Consider the following 15,683-nt stretch of genomic DNA (forward strand, 5'->3'; position numbering starts at 1 on the left):
GAAAAACAAAAACAAATACAAACCACTGAGGTGCAGTCATAGAAGACTCCAGATCAGACTCCAGCACTTCTGCCACCAAAGGAGAGGTGACAGCAGAGATTTGGGGCTAAGCCCCTGCTGATCATCGTGCCCTGTGGGGTCAGACATTCGGGTCAGCACAGAGTGCTGCACTCAGTGTTTTCAGTTGACAGGCACTTGTCATCCAAGAAAAAGGCTTTTCCTACAGTTCTGGGCTGGAGAAGTGGCTCGGCGGGTGTAGTGCCTGCCAGGCAAACATGTCAGACAGGGTTTGGATTCTCAGCGCCCACATAAGAGCCCGCTGTGGCGGTGCCGGCCTGTAAGCCTCACACGTGGGGAGCAGGAGGGTCCCCAAAGCTTGCTGGCCAGCCAGTATAGCTGGTCAGTGTGCCCCAGGGCCTGTGAGAGACCTGCCTCAAAACCGGGTGGGGAGTGATAGAGGACACTCAGAGTCTAATATCCAGTGCACACGCACCAATACACAAACACTACATACAGAAAAACAGCATATAGTTCCAAGTTGTGAGAGAGTGGTTCTGAGGGCCCCACCCCAAGCAGAACGTTCATATCCTATCCCTATCCATGCTGCCTTTCAGAGCCACCCCCCCCCACACACACACACACAATGCCTCATCACAGGTTCTTTCCTGGCTCAGAGCTGCTCCAGGGTGAGTAGCCTCTGATTGTGGGAAGCCTGCTGATTGTGTGACTTGTCCATCCATAGCCTGATCTTGAGATCTGCAGACCACAGAACCCGCAGAAAGCTATGTTACTCTGCCCCCATGCCACCCGGTCAGCAGCCAAGCCCACATCTACTTGGAGGAAGAGAGTGGAGTCCAGTCCCGACCCAGAGTGGGGGGCTCTGGTTTCTGCTGCACAGCTGCAGTGATGTTGGACGTGCCTTGCGTTCTGCATAGCCTCAGGGAACCTCCTGTTGACCTGGACTTGGCTGAGTAGTGCCTCAGCTATAACCCGTGTTAACGACTTGGGGTTTGTCAAGGTGTCAAGAGCAAGGGATGAAAAGGAGGGGCAATCTTAGGCTCTAGAAGGAGAGAGTGCTGAGGCAGGGGCAGCAAAGAAGGACAGACAACCCTGGGCGTTAGGAAATCTAGCCATTCTCACTTCCAGGAGCATAGGTGCCCTGTAAGGCCCAGAGTTTCTGAATCTGAAGGTCTTCGGGGGCTGAGACTGCCTCGTGGCGGTGCTGGGCCTGGTTGATGAGCCTTGGTGTTCTGACAACAGCTCTGGTCGGGACCTTTAGTCCAGGGCTGGTCTCTGGCTGGCATGTGAACATGTATCTGCAGGCCCACCTAACCAGGTGTGACTACCTAAGTGTAGTACAGTGGCCAGGGGAGAGACAGATGGAGGAAGGCAGCTTAAATGGGGCCCTCGGCTATTCCCCATTCTTTCCCCAGGGCCACCCAGGCCACCCAGCTAGAAAGCTCACGGGTTCGCCTGCTGTGGCCAAGAGACCCACCTGACCCACTGGCCCTACATACTGAACCCTAGAACCCCATTTACTAAGTTTGGTACCTAGTGAGCTCCAGCTCTGGCTTCAGCCTGGGCCCTGAGTGTGCACACTGAGGGCTGCGGAGATGGCTCAGTGGTTAGGAGCGCTTGCTGCTTTTCCAGAGGACCTGCGCTAGTAACTTCAGCTCCAGGGGCGCTGATGCCCTCTCCTGACCTCAGGCACCAGACACCCAAGTGGTGCACAAACACATACATGCGATCAAAACATTCATATCTTTTTTTAAGTTCACAGTGAATGCTGACTGGTGCTGGAACCTCCACGAGGACCCAGGAAGGGACATACAGCAGTCCCAAAGAGGAAATCCAAAAGCCACCATGGACACCCATCCCAGTGATCAGTGCACTTGTCCACGGTGCCTCACTTCTTCCCAGTGTACACAAACTTGTCACACTGTGGCTCATCCTTGGCCGGTCCAGTCAGATGGCAGCCATCCTCGGTGGGAGGTGTAATTGTATTGTCCACAAGATGGTCTGATAGGCAGTGTTCTAAAGTCAAAGACCTGACTGGCCCAAGTAGTGTGAGGGCTGGGCCCTTCAGCCGCCCGTTTTCCCTGGGTTGTCACCTGGTGGTGTCACGGTCCATGCGGCTGTCTGGCTGAGATGTGCCTTGCTGAGAACCCTCCCAGCCCTCCCTCCACTACCTCCCTCATGGGCACAGCTGCCTTTGGGGGGCCTTCATCAGGAATCTGTCAGGTGGGCAGATCAATAGCTACATGCTTCTGGCTCCCAAGCGAGGCACTGGGTATGTCCTGTAAAGAGGCCATGGTGTGTGTCACCAGGGGCACCCCCATGACACTGCAGGCCCCTTGGCCTTTGAGGACTCAAAGCCAGCCCCCGGTGCTGGCCTGTCTGCCCCAAGAGAAATTTTGTCAGCATCTGGGAAAGTAGAAGTGACCCACTTAGGAACTGCAGGGGCATGGCTGACCTGCATAGAAGTAAAGACTGTGCTCATTAACGGGCACAGAGGCACAGGCTAACAGCATGCCTCCTCAGCTCTTCTAGACATCCGCAGTAAAGTGACTGCATCAGTCAGCTCCAGCCTGTGAGGGCTGAAAATCGCCTTCTCTGCTAACACCTACCAGGCCAAGACTAAGCACTAGCAGTTGTATCTGGCTTGCAGTGTTGGGAGACACAAGACAGAAAGAGAAAGCCACCAGGACCTGTGTGGTACATGTGGCAAGAGAATCGTTTTCAACTCCGCCTCAACCATAGCCCCTGTTGATAGGATGGTCTCCCTAACCTGAGTGGCTTGGGCACAAAAAGACATTCTTCTCCTGTCTCTAGACTTCTGCCACCTGCAAGCCAGACTCCTGGCTGAGTCATCTTGCCACCCCAGTGTCCTGTGTCGTTCCTTGTTTTGTACCTGTGGTTCTGTACCGACTCCCCCAGGGTAGGCTCCCCCATCCTCCTCAGGCTCCCTGATAACCTGGCTTTAGTTTTATCCCAGAGCTGGTCTGAGCTCCTGACAGCTTATTCTGCTACCTCTTGGCATATCAAAGCACATCGAAACCACATAACCAGGTACCACCCCCCTCCCCAACCCTGGTCAATGTGACCTAAGTAGAAAGCCTGGCCTATCCTTGATACTTCCACTCTCCACGTCCATCCTGGCCTCATGGGGTCAAGCCTCACTTCTCTGCTCGCTGCCACTCTCTCCAATGCAGCATTAGCTCCCTCCTCCAGCTGGTACCCACCTCCAATCTTGCCCTGTTACATATGAGCCAGCCAAAGCGACTTCAGAAGCACTACACCCCCTGGAGAAAACACAGAGGTGTGAACATGACGGTGGAAGGTCTCAGATCAATACACGAAAATTAACTGTGGAACCAGGGGATGGTTCAGTAGGGCCTGATGACCCAAGTTCAATCCCCAAGACTTAAATGGAAGATGGGAAGAACTGACTCGTGAAAGTTATCCTCTGACGGTGCTTGCTGTGGTGAGCATGTATACATAATAAATGGCTTTTAAATTATTATTTTAGAAGTTAGAAGAGGCTAAGATGCTTGCTTCTCTTCCAAGGGACCCAAGTTTGGTTCCAAGCACCCACACTGGTGCTCACAAACACCTGTAACTCCAGCTCTGGGAAATCCAATGTCCTCTTCTGAAACCTGAGAGCATTACACTCCTATGTATATATTCATACACAAAATTAAAAAGAAATCCTAAGAAATACTTTTGATTAATTGTAAAGAAGTCCAACTGGCATGGTGATGCATGCCTTTATTCTCAGCACTCATGAGTTCCAGGCCAGCCAAGTCTGCACCCTGAGACCCTGTCTCACAAACAAAAAGGTCCATCATGGGTTTTTTTATTGTTTGTTTTGTATTTTTACTTTGGTTTTTCAAGACAGGATTTCTCTGTGCAGCCCTGGCTGCTCTGCAACTCACTTTGTAGACCAGGCTGGCCTTGAACTCACAGAGATCCACCTGCCTCTGCCTCCCAAGTGCTGGGATTAAAGGCATGTGCCACCACCTGGCAGTCCATCATGTTTCTATACATTTGTGACCAATAGTGCAGAAGAAAGCAGTGCCATTTACTGAGAAGAATAAGACACCTAGGAAGAAGTTCAAAAATGGAAACTTTATCCTAAAAACGATCAACACGTTTTGGAGAGACAGAGAGACAAGTAAAGGGAAAGCCAGCCTCATTGGTGGGCAGAGGCAGTGTCATGTAGATGATAATACTTCCAAACAATGAAAAAGACCAAAAATAAAAAGCCAAAGGAGTCCCCAGTCCACCTGACTACAAAGTGAGCATCATCCCCGTGTCCCCGCTGGCTGCTTTGTGCAAATTCACAAGCTGGGTTGTGTAAATTCAAGGTGTGCACACACTGGTGAGGTGGCTCCAGAATAAAGCGCGTGCTGTGCCAGCATGGGGATCTGAATTCAGATCCTGAGCGTTAGTATAAAAGGCCAGGTGTGGCGGCACACACCTCTGTGTAACCCCGGAGCCGGACATGGAACAGGAAGATCGCAGGGCTGGCTGGCTATGCAGCCTCGCTGAAACCGTGAGCTGTAGGTCCAGGGAGATCAGATGGAGTGTGACGGTATGCTCCCAGCATTCCGGAGGCAGAATCAGGCAGCTCTCTGAGTTTAAGGCCAGCCTGGTCTGCAGAGTGACATCCAGACCAGCTGGTGCTGAAGTGGAGAGAGAGAGGTAGATGCCTGATGCCCTCCTGTCTCCACACGTACACACAAGACCCAGCTTAGCAAAAGCAATGTTAAAAAGAATCATCTTAGGACCTATAATCCCAGATACTCAGGAAAGAGAGACAAAAGTTCAAGGCCAGCCTGGGACTACAAACTGTAACTCTGTCTCAAAAACAAGCAAGACAATTGGAGGATTCTGTATTTGACTTGAAAGTTTACTACAAAGCAGCAGGATCCAAGCAGGCATGGTGCTGGTGCACAAGTAGACACAGTCAGTGAGGTAGAATCAAGAGTCCAAAATGCAACGCCTAAATGTTGTGCTAAAATGATGCAGCAATTAGGAGACAGGAGAGCCCCCATACCCTGTGACAGACATGGGTTCCTTGCAAAACTAATTACACAAACACCCAAAAACATGTACCCTGGATTGACTAAAGTTTAGAATCCGAGTGCTTTACAAGACATCACCAAGTGAAAGCAGGGAAGCACGCTGGAGCATGTCTGTGGTCCCAGCTACTCGGGAAGCTGAGGCAGGAGGCTTGCTGGAGCCCAGGAGTCTAAGGCCAGCCTGGGCATCATAGCAAGATGCCATTGTTCAGAAATGATGAAGTCAAGCATGATGGATTACCTGGAATCCCAGAACTCAAGGGATAAGGTTGATGCAGGAGTATTGCTGTGAATTTAAGGGTGCCCTGAGATAAATTAGTTTTTTTTTTAAAGATTTATTTATTTACTGTGTATACAGTGTTCTGTCTGCACATATCCCTGCCGGCCAGAAGAGGGCACCAGATCTCATTACAGATGGCTGTGAGCCACCTTGTGGGTGCTAGGAATTGAACTCAGGACCTCTGGAAGAACAGTCAGTGTTCTTAACCTCTGAGCCATCTCTCTAGCTCTGAGCTACATTAGTTTTATCTTTAAAAAATATATAATAAAATAAAAGGTGGTTGATGGGAGTTAAGCACTCTACCCACCCAGCCCCTTAAGGGCCGTCTGATACATATTTATTTACCCATTCAGTTCTGTGTGTGTGTGTGTGTGTGTGTGTGTGTGTGTGTGTGTGTGTGTGTCATGCCTATGAGTGAGTGTGCACATCTGTGCATGTGCACACTGAGGGAGAAACAGGCACTGAGTGTCATCCTCTGTCACCTTCCACTTCAGTGCCTTTAGACAGGGCCTCTCAGTGCACCGGAAGCCCACTGTTTTTGGCTAGGCAGACAAGCTCTCGGGAGCTACCTGACTCCATCCCCAGTGCCGAGCTCTTGGGCACCCACAGCCAGGCCCGGCCTTTTACATGGGTGATGGGGATTTTAACTCAGGTCCTCATGCATGTAGAGCCAGCACTTTTGTCTGTCTGTCTGTCTGTCTGTCTCCTCTTCTCTCTCTCTCTCTCTCTCTCTCTTTCTCTCTCTCACACACACACACACACACACACTTTTAAAGTTAAAGAAAAGATACAGAGGCTGGAGAGACGGCTCAGCCGTTAGGAACACTTGCTGCTCTTGCGGAGGGCCTGGGCTCCCTTCCCCGCACCCATGTCAGTGGCTCACAACCATCCCTAACTCCAGGTTTCAGAGGAGCCAAGTCTCCTCCACAGGTGCCTGCCATGCACGTGGTTCTCATATATGCAGACACAACACTCGTACATATAACAAATCTTCTAAAAATTAAAAAACATGATGCAACCCCGAGCTCATGTGTCTGCAGCAGAGGGCTTACCCAACCCTGGTGACATGTGGTCAAGGAGGGCTGCTTGGAAGAAGCACCATTAGACCATCCAGAACATGCTGATTTGGCCTTAGGAGTTAAGAGGTTCAGAGTGTTCAGGGAGGGACGCCAAGGCCTGTGGTGAGGGTGTGTCATCCTACCCTCGTCTTCCTCCCTAGTCACTATTCCAGGGTGGACCTCTGCTCTCTCAAGTCTGTGCCTAACTCTAGGCTCAAACTGTGACTGGTTTTAATGGATCGCCGTGTCCCTTACCTCCCTGTCCTGTACTGACTGATTCAAGGTATTGATAGATGGGAGCTGGAGTGTGACTCAGTAGTGAGAGAGCCTGCCTACCATGCAGAAGCTCTCAGCACCGAGTGGGCATGTGTGTGTACACATGCGCGCACACACACACAGGTAGAATATAGACAAATTCAGACCAATCTGAGTCACCACTGTCTCTTTTAGTCAGATGGAAACGCACGATGGGAGCCCCCAGCTGCTGTATTTCTGAGAATGGCCTCATGTGGAGGGAGCAGAGGCGTAAACAGCGAGGGAGCCCTGGGTCAACCTTGTCTGAAGACAGACGCTGCTGGACTCCAGTTACACAAGTCCATTTCTGTTTCGGTCCATTTGGACCATGCATGTGACCGCAGGGCTTCCACTCGGCATGAGGCATGGCAGAGCCTGACAGGCCAGCCTCCTGGGGTCCCTAGTGCATCTAGGAAGGTTCCTAAGAAGGTGCCAGATCAGAATGTTGGTTCAGATGGGGTTTCTCTGTGTAGCCCTGGCTGTCCTGGAACTCACTCTGTAGACCAGGCTGGCCCTGAACTCAGATCCACTTGCCTCTGCCCCCCGAGTACTGGGATTAAAGTCTCTCCTATCCCACGAGTATGGACAGACTACCCTGTTGAACTTCACAGGCTATCACAGAGGGGCCCTGACCCGCTGTCAGCACCAGGGAGCTGAACTGTCGCTGCCTCCTGGGTTGGTTTCTCTTTCCACCTGGTTCTACAGTGAGGTCCCAGGGGCCAGATGGTTTGCACATGGTCACCCCAGAGTTGTCGGCCAGGATCTTAGGTCCTTGTCACCTGAGCTGGTCCTGTCCCTCAGCACACTGGCCTTCATCTGTAGCAGCAAAGCCTTCCAGACTGAGGCCCAGGCAGGATGGATGTTGCTTTTGAGAGGAGCTCTTTTTCCTCACCTGGAACCCCCATCCATTTCCGTGGGCTTCCCTGCTTTTTGGATAATTGAGCTCTGCCTCTTGCCTGTGCTGTCCAGCCCTCATAAAATCCATCTGCGGGTGGCCGCATTGATTTTTAATCATGTTTTACCTCTGCGTAATGAGTCTCTCGGGCCTTTCGCAGCCGCTCTTAGTATCACACATCCAGAGCTGACTGCAGCTGGTGATTCAGACAGAATTATTAACAAGACTGTATTTATTCTTCTGGAAGAGGTTGCCGGGAGCCCTGTCCATGCAGCAAACCAGAGAAGTCCACGTCCTAGTCCCAGACTGTGATGACCAACAGCTGGCCTGGCTGGGGACCTACCTGCAGGCTGTAGCTACGATGTCCTGGCTGCTGGCCTATGCTTTTGTTGTTGTTTTGTTTTTTAAGACAGGGTCTCTCTGTGTAGCCCTGGCAGGCCTGGAACTCACTCTGTAAACCAGATTGGCCTTGAACTCAGAGATTCACTTGCCTCTGCCTCCTGCAGGATTAAAGGTGTGTGCCACCGCCCAGAATTCTCCTATGCTTGTAATATCCCCTTCTTGCTCAGGGGATGCAGCCCTGCAAGAGTACATCTCCATAAACTATTGGTTTAGTTGGATTTTTTTTTTCAAGACAGGGTTTCTCTGTGTAGCCTTGGTGGGGAGGAGGTGTCCAGCCACTTACACATGTCCTTAAAACACACAGGCTTGCCAGACGGTGGTGGCACACACCTTTAATTCCAGCACTCAGGAGGCAGAGCCAGGTGAATCTTTGTGAGTTCGAGTCCAGCCTGGTCTATAAAGTGAGATCCAGGACAGGCTCCAAAGCTACACAGAGAAACACTGTCTCAAAAAAACCAAAAAAAAAACCCAAAAACCCAAAACCAAAAACCACACACACACACACACACACACACGCACGCACGCACGCACGCACGCGCACGCGCACGCGCACGCGCACGCACACGCACACACACACAGACACACACACAGACACACACACGCACACACGCACACACACACGCGCGCACACACACGCACGCACACACACACACACGCACACACACACACACGCACACACACGCACGCACACACACAGACACACACAGACACACACACGCACACACGCACACACACACGCGCACACACACGCACGCACACACACACACGCACACACACACACACACGCACACACACGCGCGCACACACGCACGCACGCACACACACACACGCACACACACACACGCACACGCACACGCACACAGACACACACACGCACACGCACACGCACACGCACACACACACACACACACGCACACAGGCTGGGCCAGGGCCCTCTGAGGGAAGACAACCCACTCCCAGGCTCCCCTGACCCCAGGCTTGCAAATTGTCTAGGAAGTGACTCCAGGTGACTGTGCTGCCAACGACCTAGCAGGCCAAGTGAGCAGGAAAGAGGGCCGCCTTCTTGAGGGACGGTCAGATTCCTGGTCCCTAGGCTGCCTGCCCCCTGTGTCTCATGCCGTTCTCTCCAGCTAACCTCTGGCTCGCCTCAGCTCCCTCCTGTGTGACGCTTCCCAGCCAGTGCCCAAGAGGAGAGCTGCAGCCCACTAAAGCATGCTGTGGGCACAGCCCTGATCAGCCCTACCGACACCATCACATGGTCTGGTGGCACCCTCTGTGGGCCAGGCACCCAGTAGCTTTGACACACCATACAGCCAGGAACTGTGGCTGGGCAGGCGCCTTCCAGCCCTGCAGCTTACACAGTACCTGCTAACAGCCAGTGACTGCGCTTCTTCACGTCAAAGGGCAGTGTCGTCACACTCAACTTGAGAAGAGGCAGCCCCGTTCCTCAGTCCTTTCTTCCAAGAACTCCTGTGACCCTGAGTTCCCCAAGGTTAATTACCTCTGGACCTGGGTCTTCAAAAGGCCATTTGTACTTATATTTGAGACTAGGGCTTGCTGTGAAGTCCAGGCTGGCCTCTGCCTTCTGAGTGCTGGGATGACGGGTGTGCATTGTCACACCTAGCTCCAGGCTAGAGCGCTCTACAGCTATACGAGTATGGAAAATACTTGTTTAAAAAGACGAAGTTGGGGGCTGGAGAGGTTGGCTCAGGTGGGGGGTGCTTGCTGTTCAAGCGTGACAGTCTGAGTCCAGATCCCCAGCACCCATATAAAAAGCCAGCTGCAGGAAAGTGCATTTGTGGCCCTGATGCTGAGGAGACTGAGACAGGCAGACCCCTGGTGCACCCGGCCGGCCAGCCTGGCCTCATTTGCAAGCTCCAGGTTCAGGGTGAGACCCTGCCTCAAAAATTAAAGTGGAAAGCAATGGGAAAAGACACCTGATGTTGATCTCTGACCTCCCATGCATGTGCACAGCACATGCATGCACACACCACACACACACACACACACACCACACACACACTACACACACACACCACACACACACACACCACACACACATACCACACACACACACCACACACACACACACACTACACACACACACCACACACACACACTACACACACACACCACACACACACACACACACACACACACACCACACACATACCACACACACACACCACACACACACACCACACACACGTTTTCTTCCTGCAGGACTTCTCTGAGCTTTTATTATGATCATGTTCATTGTGACTCATTACAAAGACAGTGTTGCCAGCGGTGTGTTGTCCAACACCTTTAATCCCAGCACTCAGGAGGCAGAGGCAGGCAGATCTCTGTGAGTTCGAGGCCAGCCTGGTCTACAGAGTGAGTTCCGGGACAGCCAAGGCTACACAGAAAAACTCTGACTTGAAAAGCAATACAAAACAAACAAACAAAATCCCAGAAAACAAAGGCAGCAAAAAAGAAGGCGATGTCCTAGTTAGGACTACTACTGTGGTGATAAAACACCATGACCAAAAGTAACTTGGGGAGGAAAGGGTTTATTTCACTCAGTTCCTTATAACAGTTCATCATCAAAAGCAGTGAGGGCAGGAAACTGGAGGCAGGAGCTGAGGCAGAGGCCCTGGAGGGTGCTACTTACTCACTTGCTTCTCATGGCTTGCTCAGCCTGCTTTCCTGTAGAACCCAGGACAAGCCCACAATGGCTTGGGCCCTCCCCACGGAATCACTAATTAAGAAAATGCCCTACAGGCTTGCCTACAGCCAGATCTTATGGAGACATTTTTTCAACTGTGGCTCCCTCTTCTCTGATGAATGCAGCTTGTGTCAAATTGACATAAAACTAGCCAGTACAGGCAGTTGGTGGGAGAGCGCTTGCCTAGCATGTTTGGGGCCCCATGTTCGATTCCCAGCACTGCTAAATAAAACTGCACATAAATAAATAAATAAATAAATAAATAAATAAATAAATAAATAAATATTGGTTTGTGATGTTCCCAAAGGCAGGACCAGGCAGGGCACAGGAAAACTTCCACCTACAACATGACATGCCTCCCATAGACACGGTTTATTGCCTATTGGAGAACTGCTGTGGGATGTTCTGTATGATAATCATACTCGTAGCCACGTTAGTTAAGTCTTCTAGGTATACATAGATATATTTCAGATAGATAGGTAATCTTCAAATACTTCAAAGACCTACAGAATATGGCATTTAAAATATTTTAAAAATTTAGACTTTCTGGACAGTAAGACATGTCTGCTCCTCGCAGAACCAATTTACTTCAGAGAGGAGGATGGGCATCAAAGGAACTACATATGGAGTTTATCTTCTTCTTGGCAAAAATAGCCATTTGGACAAGAAACTGTTCTTGCCTAGACTGCTTGATCGACTGGACATGCAGGACCCATGGAAAGGTGACCACTGAACTTTGCTTGGTAAAATGGTCCTTTAGGTTCCTGCTTCACAGACAAAACTGCCAGACATTCTACAGGACACAGAGAAAAATGACTGAGAGACTCTAGCCCTGTGGGCTAAAGACAGATGGCCCAACTTTACAAGAGAACTTTGGATGACTGTCCAGGCTGCCAGCTGTCTCTGTCTACCCTGCAAGACTCCTGAAAGTTGCTGCATCCTTCTCCCATTTCTCAGGTAATGTTATATCCTTCTGAGGTCTTTGATGTAGTTGAAGCTAGATAGTTATAATTTTCCTTAGTTATGATAAAAGATAAATTAGATATGAAACCTTAGACTCACAAATATAAGATAGATAGGATATCTTCTTTTTTTTTTTTTTTTTTTTTTTGGTTTTTTCGAGACAGGGTTTCTCTGTGTAGCTTTGTGCCTTTCCTGGAACTCGCTTTGGAGACCAGGCTGGCCTCGAACTCACAGAGATCCGCCTGCCTCTGCCTCCCAAGTGCTGGGATTAAAGGCGTGTGCCACCACCACCCGGCCTGGATATCTTCTTTAATTTTGCCTAGTTATTATAAATAGACTAGATATTATAACTGTAATTCTTGCTTGATAATTGTTTTGTTATCTGTAATTTTTACTATGTAAAAGTTAAAACCTTCCTTTAAAAAAAAAAGAAAGAAAAGGGGAAGTGCTGTGGGATGTTCTGTATGGCAAATATGTTAATAATTAAAACACTGATTGGCCAGTAGCCAGACAGGAAGTATAGGCAGGACTAACAGAGAGGAGAATTAAGGGAACAGGAAGGGAAGGAGGAGACTGCCTGGAGCCGCTGCCAGGACAAGGAAGATGTAAGGTACCAGTAAGCCACGAGCCATATGGCAAAGTATAGATTAATAGAAATGGGCTAAATATGAGAGTAAGAGCTAGACAATGATAGGCCTGAGCTAATGGCCAAGCAGTTTAAATAATATAAGCGTCTGTATGTTTATTTTATAAGTAGGTTAAGGGACTGCTGGGGCTTGGCGGGACCCAGAGAGAAAACTCCAGCTACAGAGAACAAACTTCTGAAGTTTCTAATTTGGAGAACTGCGATGGCCATTCTTGGTTGTCAACTTGACTTCATCTGGAATTAACTAAAACCGAATGGTTGAGCTCTTCTGTGAGAGATCTTTGCTTGATCATTTGAAGTGGGAAGAAGACCCACTTCTAATGTGAATCTTTGAGATGGGAAATCCACCTTTAATCTGGGCCACACCTTCTGCTGGCAGCCTATAGAAAGGACATGGAAGAAGGAAGCTTGCTCTCACTGGCAAGCCCATTCCTTCACTGGCACTAGAGCCCACTTCTTTGGGATTTCAGTGTACACTGAAGACCAGCTGAGACATCCAGCCTATTAATATATATTGATATATAATATAATAAATTACTAATAATATATTAATACTAATATTTAATTATATATTAATATAATAAAATAGTCATTCTATAAATTTTGTTCCTCTAGAGAGCCCTGACTAACACAAGAACACAATATGATTAAAACTACTTAATTCAAAACTGGGCATAATAATACATGCCTATAATCCCAGCACTTGGGAGTTAGAGGCAGGAGAATCAGAAGTTCAAGGTCATCCTCAGCTACATAGCAAGTTTAAGGCTAGCCTGGGCTACACGAAACCTTGTCTCAGTCAATTGAAGTCATGAAGTACAGAGATTTTTTTCTTTCCCTCACACAGTTGGAACCATTCTACAGACTTCTGGAAGCTTTGTGCACTTGTGTGGTAAGCAGATCTCTAGCTGACTAGATTTGTGTCAGGCTGTAGTTGATGGAATTACATGTAACATACTTGGTGGACTACTATTCAGGATGGGATTCCAGGGTATCAACTGATAGCCGAGCCCTTAGGCTTCTTCTCATTTTCGTGCCATAGACGCTGTTTTAACAATGCCTTTGAATGCAAATGTTCATGTAGATCTCAGACTGTTCCCTTAGGAATGGAATTCTGGGGTATATGCATGCCCACACCAAGCTTCTTTGCTAAAATTTGTTAGTAACAACATCACCACCATCACCATCATCACCATCACTACTGTCCACATCATCGCCACCATCATCATCATAACCATCACCACCATCATGACCATCATCATCACCACCATCATGACCACCATCACCACCATCACTTCTATCATCATCACCATCGCTACTGTCCACATCATCATCACCACCACCACCATCATCATAACCATCACCACCATCATGACCACCATCACCACCACCATCATGACCACTATCATCATCATCACCATCACTACTGTCCACATCACCACCACCACCATCATCATAACCATCACCACCATCATGACCATCATCATCACCACCATCATGACCATCATCACTACCACCATCATGACCACCATCACTTCTATCATCATCACCATCGCTACTGTCCACATCATCATCATCACCACCACCACCATCATCATAACCATCACCACCATCATGACCATCATCATCACCACCATCATGACCACCATCACTTCTATCATCATAATCACCATGTTCTTCCAGTTTGTTTTGTGCCTCTTTGGCCACTTGTGAGAGACAGCTCTGGTTGTGTGGACTCCATCTGCACTTGCTTCTGGCCTGTTGCCTTTTCAGGGACAGAAAGCAACTTAAGGAAGAAGAATTATTTTGGCTCATGGTTTATGGAGACACTGTTGAGACTGGGGAAACGTCTTTGCGGGTGAAGCATGTTGCTATGCAAGCATGAGGACCTGAGTTTGGATCTCAGTACCCACATAAAATCAGGGCATGGCACACACACACACACACACACACACACACACACACACACACACACGAACACACACCCAACCTCAGCACTGGATAGATGAGACAGTGCACTGAATGCTGTAGGCCAAGCATAATGGAAATGGCCCGCTTCAGGTTGCGTGAGAGACCCTGTCTTGAAAACTAGGTAGAGAAGGCGTTGAGGCCTGGCATGGTGGCACACACCTTTAATCCCAGCACTGAAGAAAGAAGGGCATGCTGGGATTCTTTTATCCTTTGTATCCAGTCTGGGAGCCCAACCCATGGGGTGGTGCTGCTCACATTCAGGGTTGGCCTTCTGTTCTGCTAAGTCTCTCTGGAAAGGCCCTCCCAGAAAGGGGTGTGTCCCCTCAGTGATTCCATTTCAGTCAGGTTGACAGTGATGACATACTCACAAGGTTCTTTCCCCAATGTTCTATCAAGGGCTCATCCTTTTCTTACTCTGATAAAGCTCTATTTTAAAAAAGTTAAAGTAGTTGAGCCTGGTGGTGCCCGCCTTTAATCCCAACACACGGGAGGCAGAGGCATGTGGATCTCTGTGAGCTCCAGGTCAGCCTGGTCAACATTGTAAATTCCTGGCCAATCAGGGCTACATAGTGAGACACTGTCTCTTGCTATGGGTTGGGCCTAGGGCCTGGCACATGCTGGGCAAAGCTCTCTACACTGAGCCCAACCCCAGCCCTCAGGACAGTAACATGTTGCTATGGGCTTGTGCAATGCCTTTTGAAGACATTTGATTGACGCATAGCAATGGTGTATATTTATGGTGCACAGTGTGGTTTTTCACTACAGGAATACCCCAATACCAAGCATGGTGATCACATCCTAGTGGGTGGTACACCAGTTCCTCAAAGGTCACTCCTGTTCTTTGCATGAGAGCGTGGGAGCTCTGGTCTGGTGAGGGATGTGCTGCATAGTTAGTGTCAGCAGCCGTCACCACACTGGGCCGTGGGACTGACTTTTCCTGTCTGGTGGGTCCTGTGCTTGTTTTCCTCCAGTGCTGGGGATGGAACCCAGGGCCTTGGGCATGCTAGGTACATGAGCTCCACCCCAGCCCCTAACTGTGTTTTCTTAACTTGTTTTTTCAGCCTCTTTCTCTGCCCTCCTCCCAGCAGCCCTCCACACCAGAGCCTTCTGACACCCACTCCCAGATGACTTCTTAAAGAGTCGATTATCGTTGTTATTATTATCGTTGGTGTGTGTGTGTGTGTGTGTGTGTGTGTGTGTGTGTGTGTGTGTGCATGCACACAATCATGCCAGAAGAGGGCATTGGATGCCCTGAATGCAGAGTTACAAGTGGTTGTGCTGGGAACTGAACTCAAGTCCTGTGGAAGAGCAACCAGTACTCTGAATCGCTGAGCCATCTTTCCAGCCCCAGATGGTCTTATACAACAATAGGAAGGACTTCTC

This window comes from Peromyscus eremicus, chromosome 4 (genome assembly GCF_949786415.1).
Source record: "Peromyscus eremicus chromosome 4, PerEre_H2_v1, whole genome shotgun sequence".
Classification (NCBI taxonomy): Eukaryota; Metazoa; Chordata; class Mammalia; order Rodentia; family Cricetidae; genus Peromyscus; species Peromyscus eremicus.